The sequence below is a fragment of the Sapajus apella genome, unplaced genomic scaffold (genome assembly GCF_009761245.1).
Source record: "Sapajus apella isolate SASKATOON/1434 unplaced genomic scaffold, GSC_monkey_1.0 scaffold1, whole genome shotgun sequence".
Lineage (NCBI taxonomy): Eukaryota > Metazoa > Chordata > Mammalia > Primates > Cebidae > Sapajus > Sapajus apella.
In genome coordinates, this window is record NW_022436941.1 from 30277259 (window position 1) to 30299149 (window position 21891).

The 21891-nt window shown below is 40.2% G+C and overlaps 1 long non-coding RNA gene and 1 pseudogene across 2 annotated transcripts in view; both read right to left on the reverse strand.

Annotated features, from left to right (window-relative positions):
• Positions 1–21891, reverse strand: part of LOC116549302 — a 235106-nt gene that overhangs the window by 56774 nt on the left and 156441 nt on the right. The gene's annotated exons all lie outside the window — the stretch shown is intronic.
• LOC116549293 lies at positions 14450–16246 on the reverse strand (annotated as a pseudogene). Its single transcript, XR_004267791.1, has one exon. The product of XR_004267791.1 is annotated as an ATP synthase F(0) complex subunit B1, mitochondrial pseudogene (transcript).

Genomic DNA, 21891 nt, shown 5'->3' on the forward strand with positions numbered 1-21891 from the left:
ACAAACAACTCTATGCACATAAACCAGTAAATCTGGAAGAAATGGATAAATTCCTGGACACTTGCATACTCCCAAGACTAAGCCAAGAAGAAGTTGAAACCGTGAATAGACCAATAACAAGGTCTGAAGTCAAAGCAAAGTCCAGGTCCAGATGGGTTCACAGCTGAATTCTACCAGGCATACAAAGAGGAGCTGTTACCATGCCTGTTGAAACTATTCCGAACAATACAAAAAGAGGGAATCCTCCCTAACTCTTTCTATGAGACCAACATCATCATGATACCAAAATCTGGTAGAGACACAACTAAAAAAGAAAACTACAGGCCAATATCCATGATGAACATTGAAGGAAAAATATTCAATAAAATACTGGCAAACCAAATCCAACAGCACATAAAAAAGCTTATCCACCACAATCAAGTAGGCTTCATCCCAGGGATGGAAGGCTGGTTCAACATATGCAAATCTATAAATGTAATTCACCAAATAAACAGAACCAAAGACAAAAACCACATGATTATCTCAATAGATTCAGATAAGACCTTTGACAAAATTCAACAACGCTTTATTCTCAAAACCCTCAATAAACTAGGTATTGATGAAACGTACCTCAAAACAATAAAAGCTATTTACAACAAACTCACAGCTAATATCATACTGAATGGGCAAAAATGAGAAGCATTCCCTTTAAAAACTGGCAGTAGACAAGGATGCCCTCTCTCACCACTCCTATTCAATATAGTATTGGAAGTTCTAGCCAGAGCAATCAGGCAAGAAAAAGAAATAAAGGGCATTCGGTTAGGAAAAGAAGAAGTCAAATTGTCCCTATTTGCAGATGACATGATTGTATATTTAGAAGACCCCAACATCTCAGCCCAAAACATCCTTAAGCTGATAAGCAACTTTGGCAAAGTCTCAGGATACAAAATCAAGGTGCAGAAATCACAAGCATTCCTACACACCAATAACAGACAGAGAGCCAAATCATGAGTGAACTCCCATTTACAATTGCTACAAAGAGAATAAAACACTTAGGAATACAACTGACAAAGGACGTTAAAGACCTCTTCAAGAACAACAAACAACTGACCAAGGAAATAACAGAGGACACAAACAGATAGAAAAACATTCCATTCTCATGGTTAGGAAGAACAAATATTGTGAAAATGGCCATACTGCCCAAAGTAATTTACAGATTCAATGCTATCCCCATCAAGCTACCACTGAACTTCTTCACAGAACTGGAAAAAACCACTTTAAACTTCATATGGAACCAAAAGAGAGCCCACATAGCCAAGACAATCCTAAGCAAAAAAACAAAGCTGGAGGTATCATGCTACCTTACTTCAAACTATACTACAAGGCTACAGTAATCAAAACAGTATGGTACTGGTACCAAAACAGAGCTATGGACCAATGGAACAGAACAGAGGCCTTGGAACTAATGTCACACATCTACAACCATCTGATCTTTGACAAACCTTACAAAAACAAGCAATGGGGAAAGGATTCTCTGTTTAATAAATGGTGTTGGGAAAACTGGCTAGCCATACACAGGAAACTGAAACTGGACCCCTTCCTGATACCTCATACAAAAATTAACTACAGATGGATTAAAGATTTAAACATAAGAACTAACACTATAAAAGCCCTAGAAGAAAACCTAGGCAAAACCATTCACGACATAAGCACAGGCAAGGACTTCATGACTAAAACACCAAAAGCAATGGCAACAAAAGCCAAAAGACAAATTGGGCCTAATTAAACTTAAGAGCTTCTGCACAGCAAAAGAAACAATCATTAAACAGGCAACCAACAGAATTGAAAAAAATTTTCGCAGTCTACCCATCAGACAAAGGGCTAATATCTAGAATCTACAAAGAACTAAAGCAGATTTACAAGAAAAACAAACAAACAAATCCATTCAAAAATGGGCGAAGTATATGAACAGACACTTTTCAAAAGAAGACACATATGAGGCCAACAAACATATGAAAAAATGTTCATCATCATTCGTCAATAGAGAAAGGCAAATTGAAACCACATTGAGATACCATCTCACCCTAGTTAGAATGCTGATCATTAAAAAATCTGGAGACAACAGATGCTGGAGAGGATGTGGAGAAAAAGAAACACTTTTACATTGTTGGTAGGAGTGTAAATTAGTTCAACCATTATGGAAGACAGTGTGGCGATTCCTCAAGGATCTAGAAATAGAAATTCCATTTGACCCAGCAATCCCATTTTTGGGTGTATACCCAAAGGATTATTAATCATTCTATCATAAAGACACATGCATACGTATGTTCACTGTGGCACTGTTTATGATAGCAAAGACCTGGAACCAACCCAAATGCCCATTGATGATAGACTGGACAAAAAAAAATGTGGCACATATACACCATGGAATACTATACAGCCATAAAAAACAATGAGTTTATGTCCTTTGTAGAGAGACATGGATGAATCTAGAAACCATCATTCTCAGTAAACTGACACAAGAACAGAAAACCAAACACTGCTTGTTTTCACTCATAGGCGGGTGATGAACAATGAGAACACTTGGGCACAGGGAAGGGAACAACACTTACAGGGCTAGGTAGCGGGGTGGGAGGGAGGGAAGGGGAGGGACAGAAGGGAGGTGCAGGGAGAATGGGGAGGGATAACACCAGGAGAAATGCCTGACATAGATGATGGGCAGGGGCATGGTGAGGATGGAGACAGCAAACCACCATGGCGTGTATGTACCTATGCAACAATCCTACAGGATGCAAGACGTGCACACGTACCCCAAAGGCCAAATCCAATTAAAAAAAAAAAAAAGAAGTGAAAGTGATCTTTTAGAAATGTATATCAGATTGTGTCACTTCCGTGTTTATAACATTCAAATGTCTTTGCAATACTTGTGGGATAAAATCAAATTTCCCTATACTATACTAGGGTATATAATGTGCCAGCCTTGTCAAACCCTACTTAATCCCCCATCTCAGCCCTCACCATTCTTCCCTGTGCTAACTCTGCTCCTGCCACACTGGGCTTCTTTCTGTTCCTTGATTATACTAAGCTTTCATATGAAGGCCTTTGCACATGCTGTTCCCTCTGACATATCCTTAAGTAGCTCATTTCTCATATAAGTAGCTGATTTCTACTTAAAAGTCAGCATTTAGTATAAATGTTTGTCCACAGAGAAGTCGTCCCTGACCACCAGTGTAAAGTGTCCTCTATCACACAACTGCTTTATTGTCACCATAGCACCTATTACTGTCTGAGGCTGTTTTTTTTTTTTTTTTCTTCATTTGTTTGCTTGTTTGTTGCCTATCACTCCCACCAGAATTAAGCTCTTTGAGAATAGGGATCCTGTCTGTCTTAATTATTACTGCATCTCTTGTGTCTACAATGGTGTCTGGAATATAGGAGGTATTCATTAGTTATGTACTTTATGTCTTAAATACATGAAAAGCAGAAAATGAATCCATTACCTGAGAGTCCTGAAACTCCTGAAAGTCCACTTGATGTAGAAGTTACTTGAAAGTTCACTTGTTATAGAAATAGCATTTACTTATTTGCAACCTCCTATTGTTCAGGAAAACTTATCAATGATACTTGTTAAAACACAGCAAGGAAGACTTTATTCAGGACCATCATGATAGAAATAGGGACCGCTGGAATGGGGTCTTGCAGTAGAGGAGACAGATTGGGCTCAACTCCAAATACAGGATGGAGAAAGTGGGAATTTATAGCCAAGGAGCAGTGTAGGGGTCAGTGGATGGAAAATTACAAAGAGAAAACTTCAAGGGTAAGGGAGATTCTGGCTAAATGGACCTAATAGGATTCTTGCTGAAGACAGGCCAGGGTAACTGGTCATCACCTGAGGGACAGTAGAGGATGAGGACCTGATCAGATATCAGGGGACATAACACACTAGGGATGGAGAAGGGGGTTCTTACTAAACCACTAAACTGACTAAGCAAGGTTCTTGCTGAAACTGGATTTTTCAAGAAGGTACACAGATACTAGGGAGCAGGTTCAGAAGCCTGACTAAAGTTTGGCCAAGCAAAGAATCTTTGTCACCAAGGAGAAAATAGTTCTCTATATCTAATTTTGTACTCCCTTGAATCCTTTTGCTCCTGAGCCCCAGTGGCAAACCACTAATGACACTTCTTAATAGATTATCCAAAATTAAGTATTTCAAGGCACAGTATAAGGCCGATCTACTACTTTTCATCCATTTCAGGTGTTGGCTTATCATAATTAAATATCAGAGCTGAAAACTATATTAGGTATATAATTGAAATATAAAATTACAACCACAAAAAATAATGGCTAACACTTGCTGAGTACATTTCAAGTTTCAGTCACTGCTCTGAGTGCTATATCTGTATCACTATATTTAATTCTCATAACAACTCCACAAGTTAGCTTCAAACATTATGCTCATTTACAAACGAGAAAACCAATTAAGTAATTTGTCCCTGGCCACATAGATACTGAGGATTGAAACATGGTTGGCTGACATATGCATAGCACTCAATCTGCAAACTCACCCTTCATCAACAGCACATATCAATATTCAATCTAGGCACTCATTTTCTATGCCAGAATGAAGCCTCCCAACTTTTAACAGCACAGCGCTTTAAGCACGGCTTGCCAACAGAGTGGCATTGGGACCCAGAGAAAACCTTAGCCATTCTAATATTAGAGAGGATCTACGACAATCTTCTCAATGTACATATAAAAAAAAATAAATGTCCAACCAAGATAAGTAATTTCTCCAGTCATGTAGTGGCAGGACAGGAGCCTAATGAGATGCTCTATCATTTATCAATCATCACAAATGGCTATCAGGCTATTGCAAGCAGCAGAGGGCAAGTGTTCAAGTGTTTTAATTTCCTGGTCATAAACAATCTCACTGATATTGTTTGGATACTGTCCTCACCCAAATCTCATACTGAATTGTAATCCCCAGTGCTGGAGGTAGGGCCTGGTGGGAGGTGTTTGGATTACGGAGGCAGATCCGTCATTGCTTGCTGCTGCCTTTGTGATAGTGAGCTTCCTTGAGATCTGGTCATTTAAAAGTGTGCGGCACCTCTCCCCACCACCAACCCTCACTCCTGCTTTTACATGTGATGTGCCTGTCCCCCTTTCACCTTCCTCCTTGATTGTAAGCTTCCTGGGCCTCCTCAGAAGTCTGGCAGATGTCAGCACCATGATTTCTATAAAGCCTGCAGAACCATGAGCCAATTAAAACTCTTTTGTTTATAAATTACCAAATCTCAGGTATTTCTTTATAGCAATGCAAGAACAACCTAACACACTCACCTGAGGTGAAATGATCATTATGACATAGCTGGTAGGGTACATCCTTACGCAAAGGATGCCTAGCATTTTCCTAGCCTCTGTTTCTAAATAGAGCCTACCTCAGAGGTCTCAGTTTCAAATGACTTTGTCTTGTTTTGATTAGTGTAGAAGAAAATAGCACCACTGAGTAAAGTATACAAATGTTTACTGAATACTACATACCCAGCGCCTTACTAGGTGGTAGATGAAAGCAGGTGAGATGAAAATTGGTCCCTGGTCTCCTGCAAGGCAAAACAGAATGGTTTTCTCCTGCCAAGCAGAGAAGATAAATGCAGTGAACAGGAAGTAGAGATATTATCCTTCCAGGAACAGGTAATGGCCTTCAGACTCATAGGCAGCTGTGCATAAGCTTTCCAGATGAATTGTTTAAAAACTACTTAGAGTGTATCTTCTTTCCCTCATTTGTTCCTTTATTTGCAATTCCCCTGTTACCTTTTGGGAATCATTAAGAGAAAAGAGCAAATCAAAATGGGCAGGCTCTGTTTGAGCTCATACCAAGTCAGCAAGATGAGCATAAATGCATTTAAGGTGGAGCATGAGCAGGGCTGAGGGCACTGCTTGCTTTTTTCCCCTCACATCAGCTAGTGCAGCCCACTCTTGCCTGCCAAGGCCCTAGGATGTAACCTCTGACAGATTCTAGGAATCTGCTTTTCAACATTTGCTGATTCTACACTGGCAAAAGAGAATTGAATATCTGCTAAATCTCTAGAGAACTGCTAAGGCTCTTCTGCTTACCTGGTGCTTTACCTTCAAAGTAACTGTAGGGGAAAATCTTGGCTTAATTTACTGAAACCGTAACAAATATTTATTGAATAAATGCATAGGTCAGTTGTGCCTCCCTAGGTATCACTATTAAACCAAGAAGCCAATATAGTGTGTCTATGCAGAAAGCTTTAAATTCTGAAAAGCTTTCTTGCAAACAATCCCTTTTGTAGCAAGTGGCCACATAGCCTTAGAGGACCAGCTTAATGCAAGTTCCCACTACAGTGATTTTCTTATTCCCTTATAACAGAAGGGAGTAAAATGAAGCCTGAAAAAAATTTACAATGATCTGACTCCAATGAAAGCAACAGAAAGCCCAGACTGCCTCATCTTTTTAAAAAACTGAGTAGACTTGTTATCCATATTTATAGCAACTTGCCAAGTTTGACAGAATAGCTTTTTGCCTTATCTCTGCCAAGGCATCTAACCCATAGCAGCATGAGTCACAGGCAGGCAGGAGAACAAAGCAGATTATCAATCCTTTGTAATTTGGAAAAACAAAACTCCAAGTCCAGAGTGCTTATGGTTCTTAAACTGGGAGCCTTCTGTTGGTTGCCATGACTACTCAGTGTCTTCTTGAGCCTGAGAGGTTCTCCTCATTCATTCAACAAGCATTTCCTGAACACCTACTATGTACCAGGCACTGCATTAGATGACAAGGATACAGAAGTGAATAAGGTATAGCATTTGCCCTTGAGGAGCTCTAAGTCTGGTAAAGAAGAGGACCTCAAAACAAGTAACTACAATGCATTATGAAAAGTATAGTGATAGAAATATGCTCTTTTAATACAAAATGCTTTGGAAATGTAGATTAAAAAGCTGCTAGCTCTGCAGGCTGAGCATATCTGTTTCTGCATATGGTGAAAGGATTTGGAAATTTTTTGTAAGAAAAACTTCTATATCAAAATTGTCAATATAATTAATAGCAATGAAGGGTTATCAGAAGTTATTATTTTTTGATTTGTATTTGTATCCAAGCACTGTGCTAATAGTTGAATTTTCCTATTTTGCCAATGAGGAAATGGAGGCTCCAAATTTAATAAACCCTTAATATAAAAATTGTCTTTACTTTGAGTTTCTACAGGGAACTCAAACCACTGAAACTTTGAAGACATAAAAAGGAATTAGTTTCTGCCATTATCATGGTAAAGGAGAACTGAACAAAAGAGGAGAACAGAGTACAGGAGCTTACAGTTGCCAATCCAGAGGGCATAAAGAGTCTGACGATGGGATGAAGGATTTCCATCAGCTCTAACTCCAGCCATTCTCTGTCTATTGCACAATTTCTGGCATTTACATCTATTCCAGCTACTTCTCCCAGCACCAGTCTCAAGAGAACAAGGAAAGGCAGAAGTGGAAGAAGCAGTGGGGGAAGTGTCCAGATTCTACCACCTGGAATTATCTGACTTATCAAAGAGTCAAGAGACAGCATCCCTGTTCCTCTTTCCAGCAAAATCAGTCGTGTCAGTGGTGGTCAATGACAGTACCAGTTCTATGGTTCTTGGACCATCAACGCAGGAGTCAGACATAGCTGCTAAATAAGCAAAGATATCTTGCTTGGCTACACATTGCCTAAGACAAAATATGTCAGTCAGCTAAGGAAGGTACACTTAAAGAACTGCTAGAAAAGCAAAACTGAGATTTCCTGTTACGTCATCCTCACCAGACTTGTATTCTTTTGCAGGCATCTTCTACTATCACCTAGGTATTTTGCTCTTTTAATATTATAATATCTTTTCCATTAGGATATGTGTTATATAATCTAAATCTTCAGTCGTATGTTAAAGAAATAACTTTTAAAATCCCATCAATCCCATCTGCTATACAGGGAGCATCAAACCAGGTGTTTCTAGAAGCAGTATTCAAGTGAGTCATGGATTCCGAACAGCCCTGGTAGTCAGAAGCCTGTTTCGCTATTATCCAGCTCTGTGATCCTGACAGTTGCCTTAACTCCTCTACTGCTTAATATTCTCATCTGAGAATATTATCACATAGGTAACGTTACATTCCCTATGTGACATACCTATGCACATAGGTAATGTACAATACTTCCCTAAGTCTTAGTCCTAGATATTTAGGGGTAAGTTTCAAGATTCTTTATTTTTTTAAGGTCCCACAAGAGGTACGATGTGCAGCAAGTTAGAAAAACCATGACATTCCGTCTAGCTCTTGTTGAACAATGCTTGATGAGGTAGAGAGCCACACAAAAGCACTTGGAAAAAAATTCACATTTTTTTTTTAAATTTTAAGCAAAACTATCTTCATTTAATGACAAATGAGTAATTCTCTGATAAGTTGCAGGCACAACAGCTAGATGTTTTTCACTTTAAGTTCATTTTAAATGAGGTATTCATAGCTAAAATATTACCTTTTTCAGTCACAACCAAAACAAAAGGCAAATCCAGCGATTGAGAGCAGGGCAATTAAGTTTGGGCTTATGATGAAGATGGAGTTTTATACAGTCAAAGGCGTTCCCAACCGATGAAGCAGGTGCCTTGATCAGCAAGCATAGTTTAAAAAGAAAATTAGATTCTTTGAAAATAATTTGGAAAGGAATTTGGAAACCATATCCAAACAATGCTCTGGGGCTGACATTTCAAAATGTATTTGCTCTTTATTCTAATCCCCTTGGTGCTGTTATCAAAGTGAAGGCATGACATATGGAACCAAAAATATTCAGTGAGATGAAAGAGTAGTCAGATGCACACAGTTGGAAGAGTCCCCGAGATTACAATCTGGCTCACCTTATACATCCAATCTCAGCTCCCTAAAGGCTCATAAGAGCTGTCATTTTTGGAGATGCTGTGGTAGAACTGCACTGGATAGCTTTCTGCAATCTCAAGGGAACCATAAGGAGACCAATGCCCAGAAAGATTAACTATTTTACACAAGGTCTCCGAGTTGATAAGAGATGAAACCCAGATTCAAACCCAGTTATGTCACTTCCTGCTGCTTCTGAAATTGATGTCCTTCTGACGATTCTTCTAGCACATTTTCTGCCCTGTTGATATGCATGTACACATGCAAATGTTAGCATGTTTAGTGTTTTCCAGTATGTTTCAGGAGTATACATATTGTATTAGTCCATTCTCACGGTGCTATGAAGAAATACGCAAGAATGAGTACTTTATAAAGAAAAGCGATTTACTTGACTCATAGTTCTGCATGGGTAGGAAGGCTTAAGGAAACGTACAATCATGGCAGAAGGCGAAGGGAAATAAAGGCATCTTGTTCACAAGGTGGCAGGAAGGAGAAGTGCCAAGCAAAGAGGGGAGAAGGCCCTTATGACACAGTCAGATCCCATGAGAAGTCACTCACCAACATGAGAACAGCATGGGGTAACTGCCGCCATTTTTCAATTATCTACCATTGGGTCCATCCCACGACACATGGGGATTATGGGAAGTAGGAACTACAAGATAAGATTTGGGTGGGAACACAGCTGAACCATGTCATTCCTCCTTGGTCCCTCCCAAATCTTATGTCCTCATGTTTAAATACACAATCATGCCATTCCAGCCATTTCCCAAAGTCTTAATTTTTTCTACCATTAACCCAAAAGTCCAAGTCCAAAGTCCTATCTTTGTATTTTACAGGTTCTGAGGAGGAAGGCACATCCCTTCCTCCTCAGAGCCTGTAAAATCCAAAGCAACTTTATTACTTTCAAGGTACAATGAGGTTACAGGCATTGGGTAAATATACCGGTTCCAGATGGGAGACATTGGCCAAAATAAAGGGGCTGCAGACCCCATGCAAGTTTAAGTCTGAAATTTAGTGGGGTAGCCAAATCTTAAAGCTCCAAAACTCCATGTCTCACATCCAGGTCATGCTGATCCAAGAGATGGGTTCCCACAGCTTTGGGCAGCTCCACCCCTGTGGCTTTGCTGGATATGGGCCCCTCCTGGCTGATTTCATGGGCTGGCGTAGTGTATCTGCCGCTTTTTCCAGTCACATGGTGCAGCTGTAGGTGGATCTACCATTCTGGGGTTTGGAGGACGGTGGCCCTCTTCTCTCAGATCCATTAGGCACTGCCCCAGTGGGGACTCTATGTGGGTCCTCCCACCCCACATTTCCCTTCCGCACTGTCCTGCTAGGGTTCTCCATGAGGACCCCACCCCTGCAGCAAACTTCTGCCTGAAGATCCAGGCGTTTCCATACGACCTCTGAAATCTAAGTTGAGGAGGTTCCCAAACCTCGATTCTTTAGTTCTGTGCACTCTCAGGCTCAACATCATGTTCCAAGGCTTGGGACTTGCACCCTCTGAAGCCACAGCCCATGCTGTACCTTGGCCTCTTTTAGCCATGGCTGGAGTGGATGGAACACCGGGCACCAAGTCCCTAGGCTGCACAGAGCAGTAGGGCTCTGGGCCCAGCTCACAAAATCATTTCTCCCTCCTGGGCATCCTGGCTTGTGATGAGAGGGTTTGCCACTAAGGTCTCTGACATGTCCTGGAGACATTTTGCCCACTGTCTTGGTAATTAACATTTGGCTCCTCATTATTCCTCGTTACTTATGCAAATTTCTGCAGCCAGCTTGAATTTCTCCCCAGATAATGGGATTTTTGTTTCTATCATATGTTAAGCCTGCAAATTTTCCAAACTTTTATGCTCTGCCACCTCTTGAACTTTCTGCTGCTTAGAAATTTCTTCTGACAGATAACCTAAATCATCTCTCTCAAGTTCAAAGTTCCACAGATCTCTAATGCAGGGGCAAAATGTCAACAGTCTCTTTGCTAAAGCATAGCAAGAGTGATCTTTGCTCCAGTTTCTTATGAGTTCTTCACCTCCATCTGAGACCACCTCAGCCTGGGCTTCATTGTCCACATCACTATCAGTGTTTTGGTCCAATCCATTCAACAAGTCTCTAGGAAGTTCCAAACTTTCCCACATCTCTCTGTCTTCTTTTGAGCCCTTCAAACTGTTCCAACCTCGGCCTGTTACCCAGTTTCAAAGTCACTTCCACATTTTTGGGTATTTTTATAACAGCACCCCACTCTCTGTGGTACCAATTTACTGTATTAGTCTGTTTTCACACTGCTGTGAAAAAATACCTAAGACTGGGTAATTTATAAAGAAAAGAGATATAACTGACTCACAGTTCCACATGGCTGGGAGGGCCTCAGGAAACTTACAATCATGGCAGAAGGGAGATGTAAAAAAACAAGGCACCTTCTTCACAGGGTGGCAGGAAGGAAAAGTGCCAAGCAAGGGGGAGAAGCCCCTTATAAAACCACCAGATCTCATGAGGATACACTCACTATCACAAGAACAGCATGAGGTAACCTTCCCCATAATTCATTTACCTCCCACAGAATCCCTCCCAGGACACATGGGGATTATGGGAACTACAATTCAAGATGAGATTTGGGTGGGGACACAACTAAACCATATCACAGATGGAATTACTAAGAAGCAGTTTAACACCAATAAAGGACTGTTGTTAAGGGATGTTTTTCCTATTATCTTATTATCCTTGTTTTTATTATTGCTGTGGTTGCTTGTTTTCTCTGATAACTAATAGAGCTCCCATTGTATCTGATTGCTTGTTCCTTATGAGATATTCACCAATGCTGGAAAATAAGAATGTAATCATTTGTTATAACTGTATCTTCTCTGCATAATTTCAGTGTGTTTATAAAATGTTGTTCTTACATAGTTGACCAATCAAACGTATCTGCAATAAGCTATTTCTGTATGACATGATCTTTGTATCCTGAAACCACAAGTAACTTTCAAAGACTGAGTTTACATCTCAATGTAAGCCTATCATATACTGATGGATGGCATAGGCTGGGACATATCATGACTTAAAAAGAGAAAAATGTCTTGAGAAGATAGACCAACAGATGACTTTTGCCTTTATGTCAGCAGCTTCTTTTCTACGAGGGAAAACAGGCCACGTCGAATGGATCATTGATTCCACACAATATGAATCAAAAGCAGAAAAACGCGGTGATTTAACATGGTATCGGCCAATCAAGAATGAATATAGAATCAACCACTGGAACTTGGACCTCACTGCCAGAGCATCTGAGCTGACTGTATATTTCCTTACCCCAGCAGATGGATCCTGCCCCTGCTGGAGCCATCCCCCCAGTGTCCTCTGCTGCATTTCACTTCTCCCCTCCTCACCTCATTTATTCCATTCTTGAAAGAGAGCAGCCTATGTGGTTAACATTAGAACCAGAGGGTCCTACACAGTAGCATCTGAAGCTGGTTGTAGGTATATTGAAGGCATGTGCCTTCTTAGCCCAGGGAATGCAATCTCTCGAGGGACAATGCCTGCTGCCTTTCACGAGGACCTCACTCAGGGTGCCTGGAACCCCTTCTGAGAGCAGGAGTGGAAAGCAGAAGCTCCCAAGGGGACTGAGCTTTACCTGCCTCAGAAACCTAAGCCTTTCCCAGAAAGTGCAGCTCTGCCACCACCTGTGACTCCTGGAGTTGCCAGTGGAAGCAGGAACGGACTGTCTTTCCCAGGGCAAAGCTATGAGAAATGCAGCCTAGAGACACACACCCTGCCAGTCTCTGATGCCAGCTCCTTTTGTTTCCATGAAGCTACTTAATGAGATTCTTCATGCATAAAATTAATTTTTGCCCTCTTCTATTAGCTTTTGCCACTAAAGGATTTATGCACAATTCTGTCAGATTTTATTTATATGTGCAATAAAGGGGACCCAGATCATAATGAAGGCTTTTATGGGCAATGATGGGAGATACAAAGGGAAGCTGAGAGCGGGCAGCCATCCAGGCTCCCTTTAGATGCCAAGGTGCATTATGCAGGAGACACCCCCTGCAGAAATGCACTAGGTCCTCCCTAATCAGAGCCATACCTCAAGTCAGATCCTAATTCATTGCTGGGGGAGAGGGGGAGGAACAGGGCTATTAATAAACAGTGCAAATAATTAGGCTTTATGGGAATTTGGTTGTTTTCTTACACACTAGATTTGCTCTCAATCTCTTCTCAAATGTGTCCTGCTCGACTGCCCCACAGCCAGTGGCTTACTGCATTGATTGCCCACTGGGAAGTTTTCTGGAGCTGGGATGGGAACAGGGCTGGGCAACATGCTTGTTTGTAATAACGGCTCTTGTTCACTGAGCATCCCCTAAGGACAGGCTCTGAGCCAGGCACTGTGCTGACATGATTTCACATAATCGTCAAAACAGCTGGTAGGACAGCTATTGTCAGTCCCACTTTAAAGATAAGGAAACTAAGGATCAGAGAGGTTTCATAGCTGCTTGAGTTCACATCCCAGTCCTTACAGAATTAAGCACCCCACTTCTTTACATAAAGGGATATCTGTTCCCTTCTCCCTACAAACTTCTAAGTCATCAATCAATCTCCAGGCTAGAAAGGACATTAGTGTGATGTTTAGAACAAGCATCAGACTGGGTACAGGACTCGGCTTCTATTCCTCCTCCCATTTTTATTGATGAATGCTGTGTGACCTTGAGCAAATCACTCCACCTCTCTGACTCAAATTCTTCTGTCAAAAAATGAGAGGATAAACTCAAGGGGCCTGTTCAGTTCTGGCATTTTTATTCTGGAGCACTCTCTTCACATAGTTAACACAAGAGTGTGTGTAAAGTGCATATGTTAGCCTACAGACAGAAACAGCACTCATTTTTCAGAGCTAAAATACTTGGAGCTACGCCACTGCACAGAGAACACTAGGACAGTCTTCGGATTCCTAAAGCTGTGACTGACTGCCAAACTGCGGGGGAACATCAGAGACATTTTTCTTGTTCACCCTCCTCTTGCCAACAGGAGAGATTAAGAATCACAAAGACAACCAAAATGAAAGTTGCATGAGATGGCTGAGGGCTGACAACTGAAGATGAAGAGCTCAGTGGTACAGTTTAGCCTTTTCCACGATGGGCACTTTGCTGTGGAGTTCCAGACATTATATGGGGATTTCATTTTCAGGAAAGCTATACTCTGTTGGCATCTTACATTTCCAACAAAAATATTTTCACTGACCATTTGAGTCACAGGAGAAACTGTTTTTTTCTTTTTTTTTTTTTTTTTTAGTTGGAGCCTCACTCTGTTACACAGGCTGGAGTGCAGTGGCGTATCGGCTCACAGCAACCTCCATCTCCCCGGTTCAAGCAACTCTCCTGTCTCAGCTTCCTCACTAGCTAGGATTACAGGTGCATACCACCACACCTGGCTAATTTTGTATTTTTAGAAGAAACAGTGTTTCACCATGTTGGTTAGGCTGGTCTCGAACTTCTGACCTCATGATCCATCCATTTCGGCCTCCCAAAGTGCTGGGATTGCAGGCATGAGCCACCATGCCCAGCCAGGGAAGAACTTTTTTTTTTTTTTTCCATTCAACTGTCACTTTATTCCAAGATGGTAGAATTAACTACAAATTTATAACCTGATAATCTTTAGTCAGGCAGCAAGATTTTATAGAGGCAAACTGCTTATTCAGAAGTGATCACAGAACAACTCGAATGCAGAGTAAGAGGGATAAGAAACATCTGACTGGCCGATAGAGATATTCTCTCACTATATGAAACAAACTTTTCATTTTTAGGAGAGGTAAACCATAACTTCAGTAGACACTAATACAGAAAGATTTTGTCAAATCGACTAGTTTCCATTTAGTCAGTCAACTGTTTCTAGCTGTCTCAACTGGGATAGATACATTTACATAACTGGTGTGCTTGAACCTTCTTTGCCAGCAGCTTTAGGTCCGCAGTACACTGGGCAATTGCCTCTTTTCCCTGCTGTGCAGACATGCTCTGCACCACGTGCTTCTCCACCCAATTTATCACGTGCTCTTGTTCCTTCCCACGCATCATTCTCCACACAGATATATGATAGTCCAGGCGATTCTTGACTTACTTATATACTCTATAAAGTCGTTCCCAGTAAGTAACAGCCAAAGCCATAGCAGTGTTATTCCTCTGCACATCAGAAAGGTAATGGTGCTTCTGAACCAGTGCCAGCTATGAGTTCTCCAAATCAGTTGCATCCTGAACTTGCTTGATGGAAGCCTCCTTCACCTCTTCTAGTTGGGCAAGTTTTTGCTCATTGAGTTTATGAGCAAATTCTGCAACAGAGACACCATATTTTTTTTAATTGCATAGACAAGTAACCCTACTACTGATAAAGTAGAGAAGGTGTCTGCGATAAACAGATACATTTCTTAGATAAAGCATACAACATAAGCCCAGTTCCAAGCACATAGGGTCCTGTTACACTGGTTTTAGGATAAAGAAACTGGAAGAATTCCTGAGGGATCAATCCACGATGAACTTTTCCTCCATATTCAGGAAGAAACGGTAGAGGGGCAAGGTGTGGCTGCCCTGTGTGAAAGGTCCTTGTTGCCTGCAATACCCCTGGACCTAGGAAGGCTGCATTCTTCAGAGAGGGGGCCGCTGTGCAGGCCGCAGAAAGTACCACCAGGGACAGCATGGTCAGCGAAGGTCCAGGAAGGAACTTTTAAGACACAGTATGATGCCTGTCCCCTACTATGGGTTCTGTGTCTTTTTCTGCTGCAAGAGAATGATCACAGCCTCAATCATTTGTCATTCAACAAATAGTTAGATCCTACTGTGCTCTAAGCTCCATGCCAGGTTTCCAAGATGAAAAGAAAGTGCTGAAAAGTTCTGAAAGTGTTCAAAGTCTGGTGGAAAAAGCAAATAATTTCATCCAATGCAAGATGAGGACTGTGGCATAGAGGGTGTTGTGGGTGTTTGGAGGATGGTCACCTTGCTAAATACGGGTAGACTCTGGGGAAGGCATTCATGTGAGTTAAGGCAGGAACATGTCATTAATTCCAAGAAGAGTAGGTGCTTGAGCTGATTGTTGCAGGATGAGTAGAAATTAGCCAGGCAAGTGAGTGAGAGGACAGTGTTCCAACAGAAAAGTAGATCCCTGTACTCTGATCGTGCCATGTCTGAGTTAAAGTGTTGCCTAAACAGAGAATCAGAACCCTGTTCTCTCAGAGGCATTTTCAGTCATCACTGTGTGGAATGTTTAAGTCCCCAGTATATGGAGCTCTCTCTCTCTTTCCTTCCAGGAAACGTAATTATAAAATATCTTCCTAATAATGTCTGTTAAAACTCTTCAATGGAAGAACCACACAGAGGAGAAACGAATGAGAGGAATCAAAGAAACAGACCCAGTGAAACCCCAGCCTCCCACCCCAACCCCAGTGCTCCACGGAGTGAGTCCAAGGCTCAGTAAAGCCAAGGACTGATTCCAAAAGAAAGACTCAGGAGAAAGCAGAAAAGGATCTTAACAAGGCAGCAACTTTCCCCTAAGCAACTCTTAGCCCAGACATTAAATCAGCAGCAGAAAAATGTGAAGGAGTATAGAGGAACACATCTTTGCTCTCTTTAACTCTTAAGAAAGAAATAAAAAGATAGAAAATAGATTGCCATGAACTAACAGCTACACCTGAGTACAACCAAGAACAAGAAGTGTTTTCTATGTATCATGGCAATGGGTGGAAGATACTAAGCATGCCTTAGAGCATCATCCCAACCACCCTCAGCCAGATGAGAGATGCCACCTGAGATGAGGGAGATGGGAGAAGGCGCATGCCTTTCCTTTTTAAGTTCTTGCTCAGCCACAAAACGTGAATTTGGCAGATGGGGTAAGGGAGAAAGGTGCTGTTAAGTGTCCAGATGAATAATCAATGCTGTAATGCTGGAAGAAGTCTTTCACAGCACCATCAAAAAACAGCATCTTCATTTTCTCCTCCATGAACTACCGTATTTCCACAGTAGAAACAGCGATAAGGAGATGAGGTGAAAGTTATGCAAAAGAGACAAACTTGATAAAAACAAGTAACAAAACATTGAACAACTTCTTGTGACTTACATGCAGAGAAGGGAAAAAATGTTTTTACGAAAGAAAGCCATAGAGGACCTCCTGGGAAGTATTGTGAGCTTTTCTTTTGCACTCTCATTGTTACATTGTTTTTTCTGATTACTGAAATGAGGGAGGTCCTTTGTATAACATTTAGGAAGTACACAAACACACAGAAAGCAAACAACATTTATACCTTAAAGAATTTTAACTCTTGCAGACGAAATATTTTAATGGGAAAAAGAGAAGAAGAGATGGCAAAAAGCTATGTGTGCTTTGACCTCTGAATTAGGCGGCAAATAATTGAATAACATAAGCATCATCTCTACTAATGAATTTATATTAAATTACATAAATTCTTGCAGATACTTAATCAACAAAAGTAAAAGTAATTGACACAGAGTATTTTGGTATGGTAGTCATTTACACCAAAATGTCAACATAGTTAATACCATGAAGTATTATACCCAGCAGAGCTCCCTGCTCCATCCCATCCACGAGCCTCATTTGCTCCTTATTTTATCCATTACTTTTTCCCTTTTGGCCAGTTCTATACTGATGAAAGTGACACCAGTGACTTGTCAAGGCACAGAATAGAGTAAATGTCAAGGAGAGAATGAAGTTAAAAGCTAAAAGTGTTCTTAGGACAGATCAAAATGTTTTATTAAGCTTTTCTTCTGCAACCCCCTTTTACTTGTAGATATGAGGCCTGGGCAGGGCAAGGAAGTCTCTCCACTGGGTGTCAACAGGACAGGTTCTTTGTTGTTGACATTTACGCTTACCTCTTACACTCAAGCTGCGAATACTGCAGTCCTTGGTTAAAGTAGGCTGCTACAGGTTCTCACCTGGCAACACAGGTTTTGCACCTATGCCTATCTATGGTGCAAGCAGCCCCTCACCCTGCCCACTCATAGGTTAGCAAATGGAGTGAGTCAAGCCCAGGCTAGGCCATGGGTTGCTCATGGAAAGCCCAGGGAGAAACATTGCCATTGCTCCCACTGGCTGCCACAAGGGCTAACCAGCTCAACACCCATTAGATTCATGTTCTCAGAGGGTTTTCTGTTATTATTATCCCATGAATGACTGAGGCCATAGTGATTTTGGAGTTCCTAAAGAGAGATGAGTATAATTGGTCTTAGGAAAAGAGCCCTGCTGTCAACCACCCTTTCATAGCACCATCGAAAAACAGCATCTTCATTTTCCCCTGCACGAACTACCGTATTTCAACAGCAGAAACAGAGGTAAGGACACGAGGTGAGGATTATGCAAAAGAGACAGACTTGATAGAAATAAGAATGATAGAAATAAGAATAACAATGATCCTAATTGTTATTCTTATTTCTATCATGTCTGTCTCTTTTGCATAACCAAGGATTATCGTCTATAGTAAGTGTTCACTGGTAGGAAGTTTATAAAAGAAACCCAAAAATGAATGTACCACAAAAATATTACCAAGAAGTTCAGGAGATTCTCTTTTCAGAGGCACCAATTTTTTTTTTTTTTAACAAATTACTAGGTAAATGCATCAGACTATGGCATAGTCATATCAGAGCAATAACTTTTCAATTTCTAAACAAAGTGGGAGGAAGAAAATTAAGGGATCTGGTTAAAAGATATACAAATTATCAAGATGTTTTATCACGCTATAACAGGATATCACAAACTGGGTAATTTATAAAGAAAAACATTAATTTCTCAAAGTTCTGCAGGCTGAAAAGCTCGATACCCAGGTGCTAGCATTTTGTAAGAGCCTTCTTGATGCATCATAACACGGCAGAATGGCAAACAGGATTAAAGAAAGCAAGAGGGGGCCGAGCTTGTTCTTTCTTTTTGAAATGGAATCTCTCTGTGTCGCCTAGGCTGGAGTGCAGTAGTCCAATCTCGGCTCACTGAAACGTTTGCCTCCTGGGTTCAAGCAATTCTCCTGCCTCCAGCTTCTCAAGTAGCTGGGATTACAGGCACATCACCACGCCCAGCTAATTCTGTATTTTCAGTAGAGATGTTGGTCCAACTGATCTCGAACTCCTGACCTCCAGTGATCTGCCTGCCACAGCCTCCCAAAGTGCTGGGATTACAGGCCTGAGCCACAGTACCCGGCCTCCAAGTTTTTTTTTGTTTGTTTTTGTTTCTTTTTTCTAAATATATATATATTATATATACATGTATTTATATATATATACATATATATGTGTATATATGTACATTATATATATAATATACACACATATATACACATATATATGTATATTTTATATATATATATATACTTTTACTCATTTAATCCCCATAACAAACCAAGGAGGCATGTAATATTATTATAACCATTTTAGAGATGAAGAAATTGAGGCAGATAGAGGTTAATTTGCCCTAATTATGCAGGTAAAACAAGAGGAGACAACCTGAAATGTCTGCCGCTAGAACCCATGTCCTTATGGGTTAGTTACACAGCTGAAATAAGTTATTTCTGTACATTAGGAAGGATCATTAATTCCCAAATTAGGATCCGTGTTTTATCTCAAAGACTGAGATGAGAATCCTGGGCAGTGGACCCACTTCTCATTCACCAGATTTAACTCCCAAAGCCGTGGTGGGGGAGCATCCAGGCCTGTGTGTGGAGAAAAGAAGACATGATTCTATGCTTGATGTCGAGAATGGATGTGACCAAAACTGGCTCTGACTCAGAAGTCTGCTTGTCAAGAAATGAGTCTGAACTGACTGATCAGTCAACAGATAATATGCTTGAGGAGAAAGCAAGTTTAATTGGGAAGAAGTTTTCTTCCAAGACATTGCTGGGGATTTGCAGTCAGCAAACCGATTTCAAAAAATGAACCAGCCGTATAGTCACGCTTTATTTGAGCATCCAACCCAAATAGGGTATTAGCTTGCTCACTTCTTTGAAGTCACCAACAATTCTTAAGGAATTGAATAATTTTCTAAAAGTTTTTATCTGTGATGCCGAGTTTTCTAATCCAGAAGCCCAACTCAAAAATTTCCAAGAAAAATCCAGATAATTAATGCTTGAGTATTTGGGGTGTCAGGTAAAATTAGTATTTTCTATAAGAAAGCTAATTTTCTTGTTTTTTTCAATATATTTGGGGCTGTCTACTGGTATTACTTTCTGCTTTACAGAAAACGTTCCACTACAGCTGAAGTCTTGATTTCTTTTCTCTCATTTTTTATTTTAGAACCCTAAGAGATCATCAGTCTACCTGTTTTGTTTTCAGTAAAATGCAAATAGTGTATGTATGTGTGTATATATATATATATATATATTTAGAATAACTTAGTAAATAATGTATTGCTTATACAGTAAATTATTTATTTATACCAGGCATACATATTTAGAATTTGAATATAAATATTTTATAGTCTGTGCCACTGCTAACAAAAAAAATTTAAATCAGCCTGCTGGCAACTCTGGATTATACTGTACCTACGCGCCACATCATCAGAAACCTGCAAACAATCACACACCAGTACACACTTCCAGAGTTATTTGGAGGATTGTCCGTAACAGTCTTTGAAATCTTTTTCAGTTTTTTCGCTCTATGTACTGCCTTCAAGCTCTCACCCTTTCCTCTCAAGCTGTCTTTCTGTAGTCTAGTAGGTGTCTGATTAGTCCTTTATCAATCAACATGTATTTCTTGAGCACTGATTATATATAATGCTTGCTAGGAACTGTGAATGAATATTGGAGGAATATTAACTGTCGGCCTTTCTAGAAGAGTTTGTATTTGGCTAAGTTACATATATTAATATACTCCACAAAGCCCCAAAAATAAATAAATAAATAATGAAGATTTTAACAACCAGAACACGAAGCAATTGTTACAAATATTTTTGAACAGTGACAGTATTTGAACAAACTACATGGCTACCATTTGGCTACTGTGAGATTTTGTTAAAATATATTTGGGAAAGAACCTGTGTAACCTCTGGCTGTTCTTCTGAAGTAAACTTACTGAAGTACTTGAAGCTACTCCAATAACTTTAGTGAATTCACCATCCAGCAGCAACTGATATTATCATGCTCAAAAGGCAGAATGCAATTAGAAAGGGAAATTTACAATGATTGAAGAACCAAGAGAAGAATCTCTTGGTATTAAATATTTATAGTATTTAGAAATAAAGCACAGGAGAGAAGCAGAAAAAAATTCAAAATTACATGAAACCATAAAAATTAGGGGCAAACTGAATATTAGCTTATTTTTCAAGTCTTTGATATATTAGAACAGCTTTTTGAGGGCTTTGTGTTTTTTGAAACATGGGTAAGGTAAATGTTTTTTTCCTAAAGAATGCATAGGCACCATTTCCTGAGCAGTTTCCACACTTTGGGTCTTAGGCATATATTCCTTAACATAATACTCACCAAACCCTTGCAAGGTAACTGCTAACTGCTACTTACTATCATTTTAAAGTTGAGAAAATTGAGACTTAGAGTTTTATAATTATCCCAAAGGATAGAAAGCCCTTAGGTGACAAACTCCATAGCTCAAAATCCTGAACTATTTTCTTTCTTCTACATTGCCTCTCAGATGTAGTGTGGCATCTCTTAGTGAGAGGTAAATATTAAGATATCAATACCACCATCCCCCGCCACAAAACAAAGTATATTCAGGAGAAATTAAGAAATGAAACAGGTTTTTAGCAGTTGTTCCTTTGAAAACCACCAAGACTAATAGTGTATTTAGCCAACTTTAAAAATTATGTTTTCTAAAAAATATGTCTTCATCACTGTTTTCAAAAGAGCTTTGTGACCAGTGTGAAAGACAGACATTTACCCAAATAATTTCCAATAGTAAATGAGACCATAAGTGATAAGACAGACCAATAAGAAGGAGAAGGTCCAGTGACAAAGGAATTGGTGGCCAAGGGTCTAAGAGTCCAAACGGCATAATTTACAGGAAAGAGAGCCAAGAGAGGTGTTTGTTTTTGCTGGTGGTTTAC